The sequence below is a fragment of the Brienomyrus brachyistius genome, chromosome 21 (assembly GCF_023856365.1).
Source record: "Brienomyrus brachyistius isolate T26 chromosome 21, BBRACH_0.4, whole genome shotgun sequence".
NCBI lineage: Eukaryota > Metazoa > Chordata > Actinopteri > Osteoglossiformes > Mormyridae > Brienomyrus > Brienomyrus brachyistius.
The window spans coordinates 20,150,766-20,163,089 of NC_064553.1; positions in this window are offsets into that span (position 1 = coordinate 20,150,766).

The following is a 12,324-nucleotide window of genomic DNA, read 5'->3' on the forward strand; positions in this document are numbered from 1 at the left end:
AAAGTCGTGTTTCAACTTCTGGCAAAGTTCTCCCAGGAGCCCATCTCTGTTGTATGTACATTTGACATGTAATTCATTCCTGCCCAGATCCCTGACAAACAGTTGGAGGCAGAGTTACTTACTATCAGAGTATGTGAATTTATACACACACCAGCGGCTGTGACAGAATAAGATATTTCCTGTATACTGCTGCCACATAGTGGACACAAGGAAGACTGCAATCAATTCTAAAATCAGTCAGTCAACATGCTACCGCCACAGACTATTATTGGGAAGTGATAAAACTTCAGGGAACAATATGAATATAAAAATACAGATGTAGTAAGTATATTGTGCAAAATGTATCTTCATCTTAACTACGCTGAATGGTGGAGTGAGAGAGAGTGAGAGCCTGTCCCAGAGTAAGTGATCCTCACCTGGAGGCCCATCAGTGAAGAAGAGGATGAAGAGGAGCATCAGAGGAGCCTTAAGTGTGACCTTGGATCTGTGGAGACTGACACTCACTTCCTGACTCTCCATAACTTCACTGCCTCCCTTTTTCTGGGTTTTAAATGTTTAAAAATCATCCATCTATCTTTGATAAAAATAAACTGTTTGTGCACTGATACATTTTCTCTCTATTTCTTGTCTGTAATAAGGAAAACAGTTTGATGCTGCTTTTGTCCTGCTCTTACCACAAATAAATATTTTGATTACATCTAGAATCTTATTTTAGAAACATGATTTCATAGCAAAATTATTGATAGCTGGCCTTCACAGTGAATCATTCATGCTCACAGTTTAAACTACAAACAAATTAATCAAATAAGTCTAGTTCTTTTCTAAACTGTTACTTCCTCATATTGCAAATGAGCAAAGAGCAGTGAAATCAGACTTATTCTGAACAGCAGAAATGTCGTCATACAGGATGTGAGTGTGAGACTCTGCAGAAACACTGTGTGCCGCATACAGAGGGTCTGACCTCAGGCCTTTGTTTCAGTCTTTATTATGTTTTATACAGTTTTAAAATGTCACTGCAGTAGGTCCTTTTAATATCTGTGGATCAGTACAAATCAAGAAGTCCATTAGGAAGGTGTCTGTATGACAGGGGCGGGGGTGTCCTGGGGGGAGGGGGGCAAAGTCAGGTGATTCACTTCATCTGGGTCTTATCAGCAGCCCTGTCAGACTGAGTGCTGTTTGTCTTTCTCTCAGCACCACAATGGTGTTTCACACATAATGGGGTCCGTGGGCGTCCTCAGTCATATTCAGGCTTTCAAAGCTCATCAATCATAAAAAGTCACATGGATCTGACACTCTGACACTGTTATATATATTCATTTGTTTAAATTCAATGAAAATACTATATATTACAGCTAGTTGGTGGATCCGTCTGCTCTTTATCTGCTCCTCACTGGCATACCTGGGTCTCTCTACAGTGCTTCCCTGAAGCATCAGAACCATTTATAAGGGAATCTATGTGTGGCTGCCCTCTAGTGGATAAACAAAATTCAGCTACTTACATAGCTTGACTGTATTTCCCTCCTAGTTTAGTTTAGTTCCTAATTTAATCTATCTGATGAAGCTGAAGGCAGAGATGGAAATTAGTTTAGTCATGACTTCAGACAAGGGATTCTGTACAATCAGAGATGGAGCTGCTGGTTGGGCTGGTCATCTTTTTCTGACTGATGTAGCTCTGGATGTAAAGTTACAAACTGCTTAATATGTATCAATCTGTTTTATAATGTTCACACAAAAAAGTGCTTTTAATGTGTTTGCACCTTGTATCTCCCACAATGTGCTTCTGCATTTGATTCCTTCTTGACTTGGAGGTAAAGAGATTTAACTGGATGGATTTTACTTTTGTGAAGCACTACAGTCCAAAGCTGAACTGATTATTCAAAGCTTTCTGGTTTTTAAGTAAAACTACTTCATTTAAATTATCTGTAACCCACTTTGCGCCTTTCTAGACTCAACAAAGCATCATTGCCAACAAAATATGTTACAATTAAATCAGGTAAAGAAGTTTCATTTGGAATTTACTGATCCAGGTTTTCAGAACCATGGACAGCAACTGGATTTACTGTCATTTAATGGGATTGAAAGCAGAAAACACAGGGATGTTTTCATTTGATGTTGTCTTTCTTTTTACTTTTGATATGCCGTCTTCCTCCTTAGTTGATATGTGAGGCTGCTGTCAGCTGAGACAAACTGGTGTGATTTGTGATTGGATTGGATGGTGGTGTGATTGGAGCGATAAGTGGGCGGTCCTGATTTAATGCGTACATCACCCTCTAAAAGAGTCCCTGATTGGTGGGCCCTGACAAGGAGGCGTGACCTAATAACCCCAAACCGTTTAAGTTTGTGGAATTTGTTTTTAATAATAACCAATTTCATAAAAATACTAAATGTTTTGTAAAGTATCAATTTATTAATCATGTATTAAAACAAATAATGACCAGTATAAAAGACATATACAAAACTATGCAAAAGTCTTGGGCCGTCAAATAAAATGATGTTCATCTTGGTCTAGAATTATAATATTTTGTCCATCAAAGAGTGGCAGCCCAGTCATTTCAAAATCTCTTCTAAGTCAGTACAGCATTTGCACCAACCATCTAATACACCCATATATTTTTGACTTGACCATTAACACAACTCCTATGGCTAATCAATACATCATTAACATTTGTTTAATAATTAAATTAAGCGAGCTGGTGGTGAAATTTAACAAATACATGGAATGGCTGAGGTGCCCCTGAGGAGAGATTTTGTAACCAAAGCGTGGTTCATCTAGTGATCCAACAAGGCATCAGCAACTTTTTGGAGAAAAGGAGAAATTCTTGTTAGTTTTTATTGTGTTACTTTTAATTTGCATATATTTTAATGATAATTGTGTTTTTGTTCTGAGCAAATATACAAAACCCAGATAAATAGCATTAAACATTTTCTTTGATGGCCCAAGACTTTTGCATAGTACCGCATTTTTTCAGAATTAATAGACAATTTAATAAAATCCAGTCTAACCTTCACTAGTTAACTATTATTAAACATTAACCAGCAAGTGGCAGCAAAGCGCTTGTGAATAAGTGGCCAATACGTGGTTGTACAGGTTCCCAACAGATAATCCAACACTGCAGATCAACCTCTCTGTGTTTAACTGACTCTCTTGCTATGACTGTACAGACTTAGCAGGGTCAAGTGAAAGAGGCCTCACTGCAGTTAACATAACCGTGTACCTCGGCCGGTTGGGGAGGTTCTTACCATCTGTCCGCAGGGGGTCCCTGCTTTTGGGGTATCCACTCTGCGGGGGGGGGGGGGGGGGGATCCAATAGAGGAGGAGGAGGGACTCAACCTGGATGTCTTTTGTCTTATGCAGTCTGAGAGTTGACTGAATGCTGGGGCGGGGGTAGTTTTTCCTCTGTGGTGGGGTGTCTTGGGCTCTGTGGGGCCCGCTGATGCCACTGCCTTTGGCCCCGGTCTGGATGGGCCTGGGCCCCCCACCTTGGATGGATTTCGGGGGGGGGGGGTGCCTATGGGGGTCAGCGGGGGAGCTGGCTCCAGAGGGGGGGGAACTTTGCCCCCCGCCATTCCTTTCCTCCCCATCCCGAAGTGCCTCCCTTCTCCCACTCCATCACACCACCACACACGTAGGGCTTTGAGGTGCAGGTGCGTTGCTGGGATACAGGGGAAGTATCCCTCCTCTGTCCCCTCGCGACCACATGTACCTCATTCATACACTACAACGTAGACACTCTCATTACTTACTCTCTCACAACACATACATTTAGGGCCTTGGGGGTGGGTACACAGAATGGCATCCAGAGGGCGGTCTGTTCATTCAGCCTTACCTCTGGTGCCAGGGCCCACATCTCAATTTTAATCACACATAGACATTGAGGGTTCTGGGGAGGGGCCGAGCTAACACCAGCTGTTGGTCGGCAGGGGATGGTTATCGCTATGCCCTTCACCTGTTTTAAAAGCACTTTAGAACAACACGCACCAACAACACATCTGAGCGGGCGAAGGGGGGCATGGGGTCTTTTCACACCCCCGTTCTCTGTTCGCCATTTGCAGCTGGGGGCTGAGAGGAAGAGCTGTGGCCCCGCCGCCACACTCCCTGCCGGTGGATGGGGCCCCCGGCCGCTGGTGCGTTGGTGGTTCTCGATGTCCAGGGCTGGGTGCTTGGGTGGGTGCTGGCTCACCCTCGGCGGTTGCCTGGCGGGGTCTGGCCCTCGTGGCTCTGTCGGCCCTTGCTGGGGGTTGGGGGGGCCCTTGGATCTCTGGGCCCAGGGCCTGGTCTGTTCTGGTGGGGCCGGCCGCCGGCGGAGCTTGCGGGCTCACCGCCACGGCCCCCTGGGGCTCCTGCACTGTGGCTGCCGGATGGCCTCCCTCCGGAGCTCTCCTCTGCCCTTTTCTGGGTGAGGGATGCTATTCTCCCTGCGGTGGTCCTCCGGGGGCTCCCATGCCCTGGGGGGCCTCTGGATGTCTGGGGTCCGGGCCTCCTCCGTGTCTGCTTCATGTCCTGAGGGATGGGGCTGTGGCTCCCCACACACACTACTAGACATTTACATGGAGAAACCTTTTGAAGACCGGCGCGCTCACAGATACAGGTGTGCACACAGGGGTACAAACAGGTTCTCACAGACACAAACAGGAGTACAAACAGGTTCTCACAGACACACGCAGGTGTACAAACAGGTTCTCACAGACACACGCAGGTGTACAAACAGGTTCTCACAGATACAAGCAGGTGTACAAACAGGTTCTCACAGATACACGCAGGTGTACAAACAGGTTGTCACAAACACACACTGTCTTTATCGGCTGTTGCTCCTTAACATGCTCATTGTGATTCGTACAGATGTTGGTTGTTGTTTTCTCTCATCAGCAGGTATTGAAGCAGTTTATCTGTGGTTTTCTTTCTTCTTAATTGTTTTTCTCTTTTCCCTCCCTCCCTCTCTATTTACCTTCCTCTCCGTTTTCGTCCTTCTGTCCCCCTCTCTCTCCTTCTCCCTCTCTTGAGGAAATAAATAAAAATAAATAGAAATAAAGTAGTCCTCCGCAGAGGGTGGGTGGTGGAGGGAATATATATATATATATATATATATATATATATATATATATATATATATAACCATTTATTTCCAGCTTGTCTGACTCATTCTGCTCCACGAAGGTCATCTCCTCTGCCAGCTTCCTCTAACACAGGGAGACCCTCTGCTTCTCTCTGATTGGTTCCCGCTTTCTACAGGAGGTCCAGTGCAGCTGAATGGTGATGATGGTGCAAATCAGATAAAACACACCAGTCCCAGCTTTCAGTACAGCATCCAGAACCTGCTCCCACCTGTCAGACATCAGTGTGTCTGTCAGTCACACGTATCACAATTAAACCTGAAGAACAGAAGAGTGAATCTATTCTGACTGAAGTAAAACCATCTTGATGATCAACAGCAGCACCGATAAGCCCAGTCCTACATGCAGAGCCAGCTGGACCAAAGAGCTGAATAAGAGGGTGGATTTGAACAGTAAAGTCTTACGTGCTTTATAGCAACACGGTACAGCCATCTGTACTACTGTATTACACAGGTTACATGTGAGGAACAGGAGACATTAACAAAGAGCATGAAAATAGCTAGAGATTATCACACAACATGTTACACTATTTTGTAAAAACAGGCCTGCAGTCGTTCCCCAGCAGCATAGGGCACAAGGCAAGGGCTCACCCTGGATGGGATGGGATCTCAAGTTTATTATTAATAAAATAAAATAAAAAATAATATCTTTTTCTCTTAAAATTAAAATGACAGTTTCCCATTACTGTGTGATCAGGTAAATGCTGCTAGTTGGATCCCCACACTACTGTAAATGCTGCTGAATGCTTACCTCAGTTTTTCATTATCCCCTCCTTCTTCCTCATGTGCAGAGAAAAGGAGAGCAGTGGAAACAGGAGAAAGGATCGTTAATAAAAAGCAGTGCTCTGTTAGTCAATAAAGACTAAGAAAAGGTCACTCTTGAAACTGAAATATAAATTATGAAAGGTATTCTACAGAGAAAATGATTAGATGGAGAACAATGAATTAGTGTCATGACCAAAGTATTCACATCCCACGGCACTGATAGTGAACAGGTGAGATAAATGATTTTATTAACATATTATAATGTATTTATTGTAGCAGGGTGGCACGGTGGTGCAGTGGTTTGCAATGTCACCTCACACCTCTGGCACGTGTGCTCAAGTCTCTACCAGAGTTCTGTGTGTGTGGAGTTTGCATGTTCTCCCCGTGTCATTGTGGGGTTTCCTCCAGGTACTCTGATTTCCCCCCACAGTCCAAAAACATGCTGAGGCTAATTGGAGTTGTCAAATTGCCGGTAGGTGTGCTTGTGCGAGAGAATGGAGTGTGAGTGTGTCCTGCAATGGGTTGGCACCCTGTCATGGGACGTACCCTGCCTTGCGCCCATAGGGACCCTGAATTAGACAAGCAGTTTCAGACAATGGATGGATGCAGCACTGGAACAGATATTACAGAGTACAACTGTAACACTGGCCTACGCTGCAATGAAAAACCACCTACAGACATGTTAGTCAGTCTTCACACAATTAGACTGATCATAAACTAGAAGACACACATTCTATATTAGAGACACCAATTAGGCTGACTGTGTGTTTTTGGATTGTTGGAGGAAACCCACACAGCATGTAGAGAACATGCAAACTCCACACAGAAAGAGCAGAAGCCAGATTCAAACCCCTGAACATGGAGGTGTGAAGCAACAGCGCCACCTACTGGACCACCGTGCCACTATCATTGAAACAATAATCCCAATAAATAATTGTTTCACAACAGCTGATAAATATCCTCACAAAGAAGCACAAACCCCTTTGTGAGTGAAACTGCTGGGTTTCAAAAATAAAATAAAATTAGTATTTATCTATTTATATTCAAGCACAAAGGATTCACAGGCAGATTTAAATCAATTACTTACGTTTGACAGTTATATGAACTGGAATCTGCAGGTTTCCAGCAGCACACCAATGCCAGCCAGTGTCCTTCCTCTCCAGCCCACTCATTGTCACAATGAAGGTTTTATTTTCTGTGTCATCCCTGATCAGGACAGGCCTCCCATGCAAACTCACTGATCTCTCTGATGCACAGGAGCCCCCAATCTTACACCACATCCTTTGTCTTTTGTTGTTTCCATAGTAACACTGTCTCCATCCACACCCGTCACCTCCTGTTTGTCCACTGACAGCCCTGGAGGACTTCAACACACAGGTAAAACACTCAAAGACTTGCACAGCAATGAAATGTTTTATGAATGTCAGCCCATTACAACATACATACTGTATGTAAATGTTTGGCCAATAAACTGACATTTTTTAACATATTGCTTATCATATTTAACCTCATGAAGTCGCCCGATTTAGCTGACACTGTTACTTCTTCCAAGTCTCGTTTATCATATTGAATTAAATTAAAATGCAGATTTTTAAAATATTAAAACATTTTTCCATCAGTGTTTGTGTTAAGGTCCTTCCTTTTTGACTCAGTGACATGTTACATACTGTGCATCTCATTGGCTACAGTCTGCAGTACAGACATCTTCCCATGAGTGACTGACAGATTAACCCGATCAAAGAGGCTCCACTGATCTTCACACCACACCAGTACCGATCAGAGTCCTCAGCTGTCAGATTGTTGATGGTCACAGTGAAGACTCGCTAGTCAGGATCATCTCTGACTGACACTTTACCCTCCTGTGGAGAGTCAGTGTGTACTATGGGAGTACATGACCTCACATGATAAACTCATGTGAAATACTGGTGCAGAGGGTTATATCTGTCACCATAGAAACATGGGATTGTAACAGATCATCCTTTCTGTACACAGACCCATTTCACTGTGGACACACTGTCAGCACCTGTGGGAAAAATAATTAGCTGAACAAGGATTTTCCACAATATATTGTTACCTGGTACATTGGGCGGAGCTTAATTCTCCGCTTCTGACGTCATAAGAGGAAGTGGCTTATCCTTGATGCTGATTGGTCGAGGGTTTATGCCCATATATGATATCAATACATGATTATGCCACGTGCTGCCGATAGGGGGCGATATGGTTTTGGGAGATTGCCGTTATGTCCATATATGGTATTAATACATGCTTATGCCACGTGTTGCCGATAGGGTGGTTTGGGAGATGAAACTTTAATAGAATAAAAATACATTACATGTATTTTATTAATGTGGTTTTTGATTACGTTTTTAAGGTATAATAAAACATAGAGCAGGATAATAGCAAGCTAGCGCATACACGTTCAGCGGGGGCGTCCGTCCGGCCCTGTGTTGTTAGTAAGCGCCGCGGCGTATTTTAAAAGAAGAAAGCACCAAAAGAAGGAAAACTTTAGGGTTATTTTAAAAATAAAAGCAGGGTTATTTTAAGCAGACATGCCCGAAAGAAGTAGCAGAAGAGCAAATTTAAACAAGCGCAAGCGAAACCAGTAAACATACAGCCGGCGTTTTAAAAGAAGCGATCATTCATTACATTTAACCAACACGAAAGACTTTAGTTATATTTACCAGGTTGGAGAAAGCATGTAAGCGGCAAACTTTTAGAAGAAATAGGCCGAAACGATACCGGAGCTCCTACACATGCGACAGCCCTGTTTGAACAACGCGGGGCGGAATGGACGATCGCTAGTCCAGCGCTTGGCGCGTGCGCACCCACACCGACGCCCCTTTCAAAATGGCTACGCCGGCGGAGCGCCTGTTTTAGCAAATAAAACCCCTATAACCGTAATGTTTTAAGTAATTAGGCACATTTCTGTCAATGTGAATAATAAAGTAAAGCGCTCGGAGCATTTTCGATAGCAATAATCGGTGAATAACGCGGTTAATTCTTGTTTAAACGAATGCATGCTCTCACTCTCGTGTGGCGCACGCGCGTAGATCCACACAGCATTTCCTTTATTGAGCCAGCTCGTTGCGTGAAGCAGCGGTCAAATGGCTACCAGCGGAAATTGTTGTCGTGATGCGAACCGTTGGCCTGGATTGTGAGAAGCATGCCGCCATTCTGGCAGAATGCACACTGATTCTATATTTTATATGCTTATTTGTAAATAGTGTAAAATAATCTATTTCTAATTTAAATAAAAGTCGGTCTCTAACACAACACCCCCGGATTGCTTAGCTACATTTAGCTAAATTTATCTACGTATGGTTAATCAAAAGGTATAAACAGGACTTGAAAAGATGTATAACAACACATGCTGATCTTTTATTTCAAATAAGCCTCTTTAACCTCATCGTTTTTAAGCAATGAAACTCTTTTCGGCTAATGTGTTATTTAAAATAAAACATCTTAAGCATTTCGACAACAAGAATCAAGGAATAACGCTGGCGATCCTTGTTAAAATAACTCTCCATGTCGCGCTTGTGCGTGCAGCCATGATACCCACACACCAGTCTTTTATTGAAAACAGCTGAGGCAAGTCGTTTTCGGAACTTTAAAGTGTGTATACAATAAGTAAACGTATGTAAAAGAAGTATAAAATGTGTTATAAAGCACATAGCCAACATTAATTAATAAAGAATTTAAGCATAATACCCCAGACGTACCACGGCCTATAGCCGGTAGAAACAGAGCTATCCTACGGCCTACAAGATAAAAGCATATGGCACCAAATTGGAATCAGTAGTCTTTAAAAGAATAAAATACATTATATGAATTTATCAATGCGACATTTTAAATACGTTTTAAGGCATAATAATTTTAAGGGGTCACCGGACGCGTCGAGCTTTTCTAGCTAGAAAGGAAAGAGAGTCGGGCAGTTTTGAATGGTAAAAGCAGTAGTTGTGTATTGTTAACGGTTTATTTTTAACAAAATGTCCTATTTTATAACGATAAAAACACAGCAATCCTGTTTTTATGGGGATTTATGCGTATTGCATGTCTAGACATGTCGATCAGCTAATGTCCGCGGCAGTGAGCGATAAGACTATGAGAAGGAAGCGTCAATTGACAAATTGTTGCAGAGTGCGTGTAACATCTCGTTTAACCGCTGGTCCTGAGTGTGACAAGCAGACAGACAGCATTCACGCCCCGGCAGAAAGCACATTACGTCTATTTGTTAATCTGTTTTATTCGTAAATAGTATAAAATAATATATGTCTAATTGAAATAAAAGTCGATGGCTAACACCACAGCTCTGGGACTCTAGCATAGCCCCGGGCGCCCCGCTGCGGGCCTGTGGGGCTGGATGAAGTATCTAACTTCAATGGCTTAATCAGCAGGGTAAAGTGCCGTAACTTAAACGGGGGTATGACAAATTATTATAAAGTTTAAGCCAATAAGATTTAATTAATAAAATAATTTAGTTGTATTTTGTTCGTTTTATTTTCAATAAAACACACCCAGCACAGTATTAATGTAATAGATGCAGGAACTAGTGAGCGGCATTTAGCTACGTACTTCAAAAACATTAAAAAAACTTTGTTAGACTAATACCTTAGTTATTTCAATAATTTAAGGGATAAAAACATTTGTCGTGTTTGTCAATGTGTTATTTTAAGTAAATGCGTTATTTTCCAACGCCAAAAGCCCTGTCATGTTTTAAGTGAGAAATGATATGGACTAGCAACTCTCTCTGGGGGGAGCAACCCCGGTTAGGTACTATTAAGCAGCATTTAGTGACATGCATCAAAACACATTTTTAAAAACTTTGAAAGAATAAAGTCTTAGTTATTTTAATAAATACGTTTTTCAGTAAATGTTTATTCACGCGCATGCACACAAACACACACACACACACCGGAGGTCGGGGGGCTTTAGAGTTTAACTTTAGGTTGCTGATCGCAATGTGTGACCAAACCCCAAAGCACCCTAACTTAGTCGTTTACTAACTTATCGCGAAAAACAGACAGAAATAGACTTGTAAATTTTAAAGAAAAGACATTAACTGTTAAAGGTATACAAACTACAGTTGTATCGGACACGCACACAAAAACACTAAAAGAGTTTTGCTCAGTCAAAAAAACACCAAACATATATTGTTCACGCTTTTTTATTAAAATGTATAAAGATTGTTTTGTTATAGGGAAATTTTAAATTAATATGAGTGGGGTATAAGTCATTTAGGCAACAAGATTTGAGGAAGAACCTAAATAGTGGCTGGAAATGACCGACCAGGCAGGCAGAAGTGTGCTTTTCTTATCTCACAAGTCATGGAAGAGTAGGGTGGGGTGGGGGGACACATAAGTGGGGGGGGGGGGGGGGGTAGGAACTGTGGAATCAGGCAGGGGGTGTAAGAATTTAGGATATAGTCTTGTTATTTTAAAGAAGGTGTACATGATTATTAAGGTTCCAAAGCACGAAGTGCAATGGAACCTTATTGTTTTTCTTAGGATTATTATTATTAAGGTTCCAAAGCACGAAGTGCAATGGAACCTTATTGTTTTTCTTAGGATTATTAAGGTTCCAAAGCACGAAGTGCAATGGAACCTTATTGTTTTTCTTAGGATTATTAAGGTTCCAAAGCACAAAGTGCTATGGAAACTTATTGTTTTTCTTAGGATTATTATTATTATTATTATTAAGGTTCCAAAGCACGAAGTGCAATGGAACCTTATTGTTTTTCTTAGGATTATTATTAAGGTTCCAAAGCACGAAGTGCAATGGAACCTTATTGTTTTTCTTAGGATTATTAAGGTTCCAAAGCACGAAGTGCAATGGAACCTTATTGTTTTTCTTAGGATTATTATTATTATTATTATTATTTTTCTGCCCTAAAACTGAATGTACAGCCTAAACCGTAAGTGCTAGAATTATGAAACTTGGTAGGATGATGTCAATTCCTCCCCGCTACTCAGATAATCCGACCCAACCATGTCGGCCAGATGGGGGCGCCGTGGCGCCCCCTAACGCGTTTTGATTGATATCTCCTGTCCTGTTAGTCCTATAATTGAAATTCATATTTCTACTGATAGAGACATCCTTGCCCTACCAACTTGCCATTTGGACTATTAAGCTCCGCCTACTTAGATTTTTTGCTAATTTGCATAATTTGCAAAACCTACTTTTGCTTGTAATTCCTACACCGTCTGACGGAATCAGACAAATGAGGTATCAAACTGATCAGGTCTCTGAGCTGATGAATAATAATTCAAATAATCCTGATATTGGTCTATCATACGGCCACTAGCCACGCCCAAAGTCTACGTAAATTTAGCCAGTATTGGTCTGACTGTTATAACTTGGCCATACCTTAGCCTACCTTCACCAAATTTGAAATCCTATCTCTGTACCAAATTCTGGGGACACTGTTGAAGGCGGGCCGCATTTCGTCAAT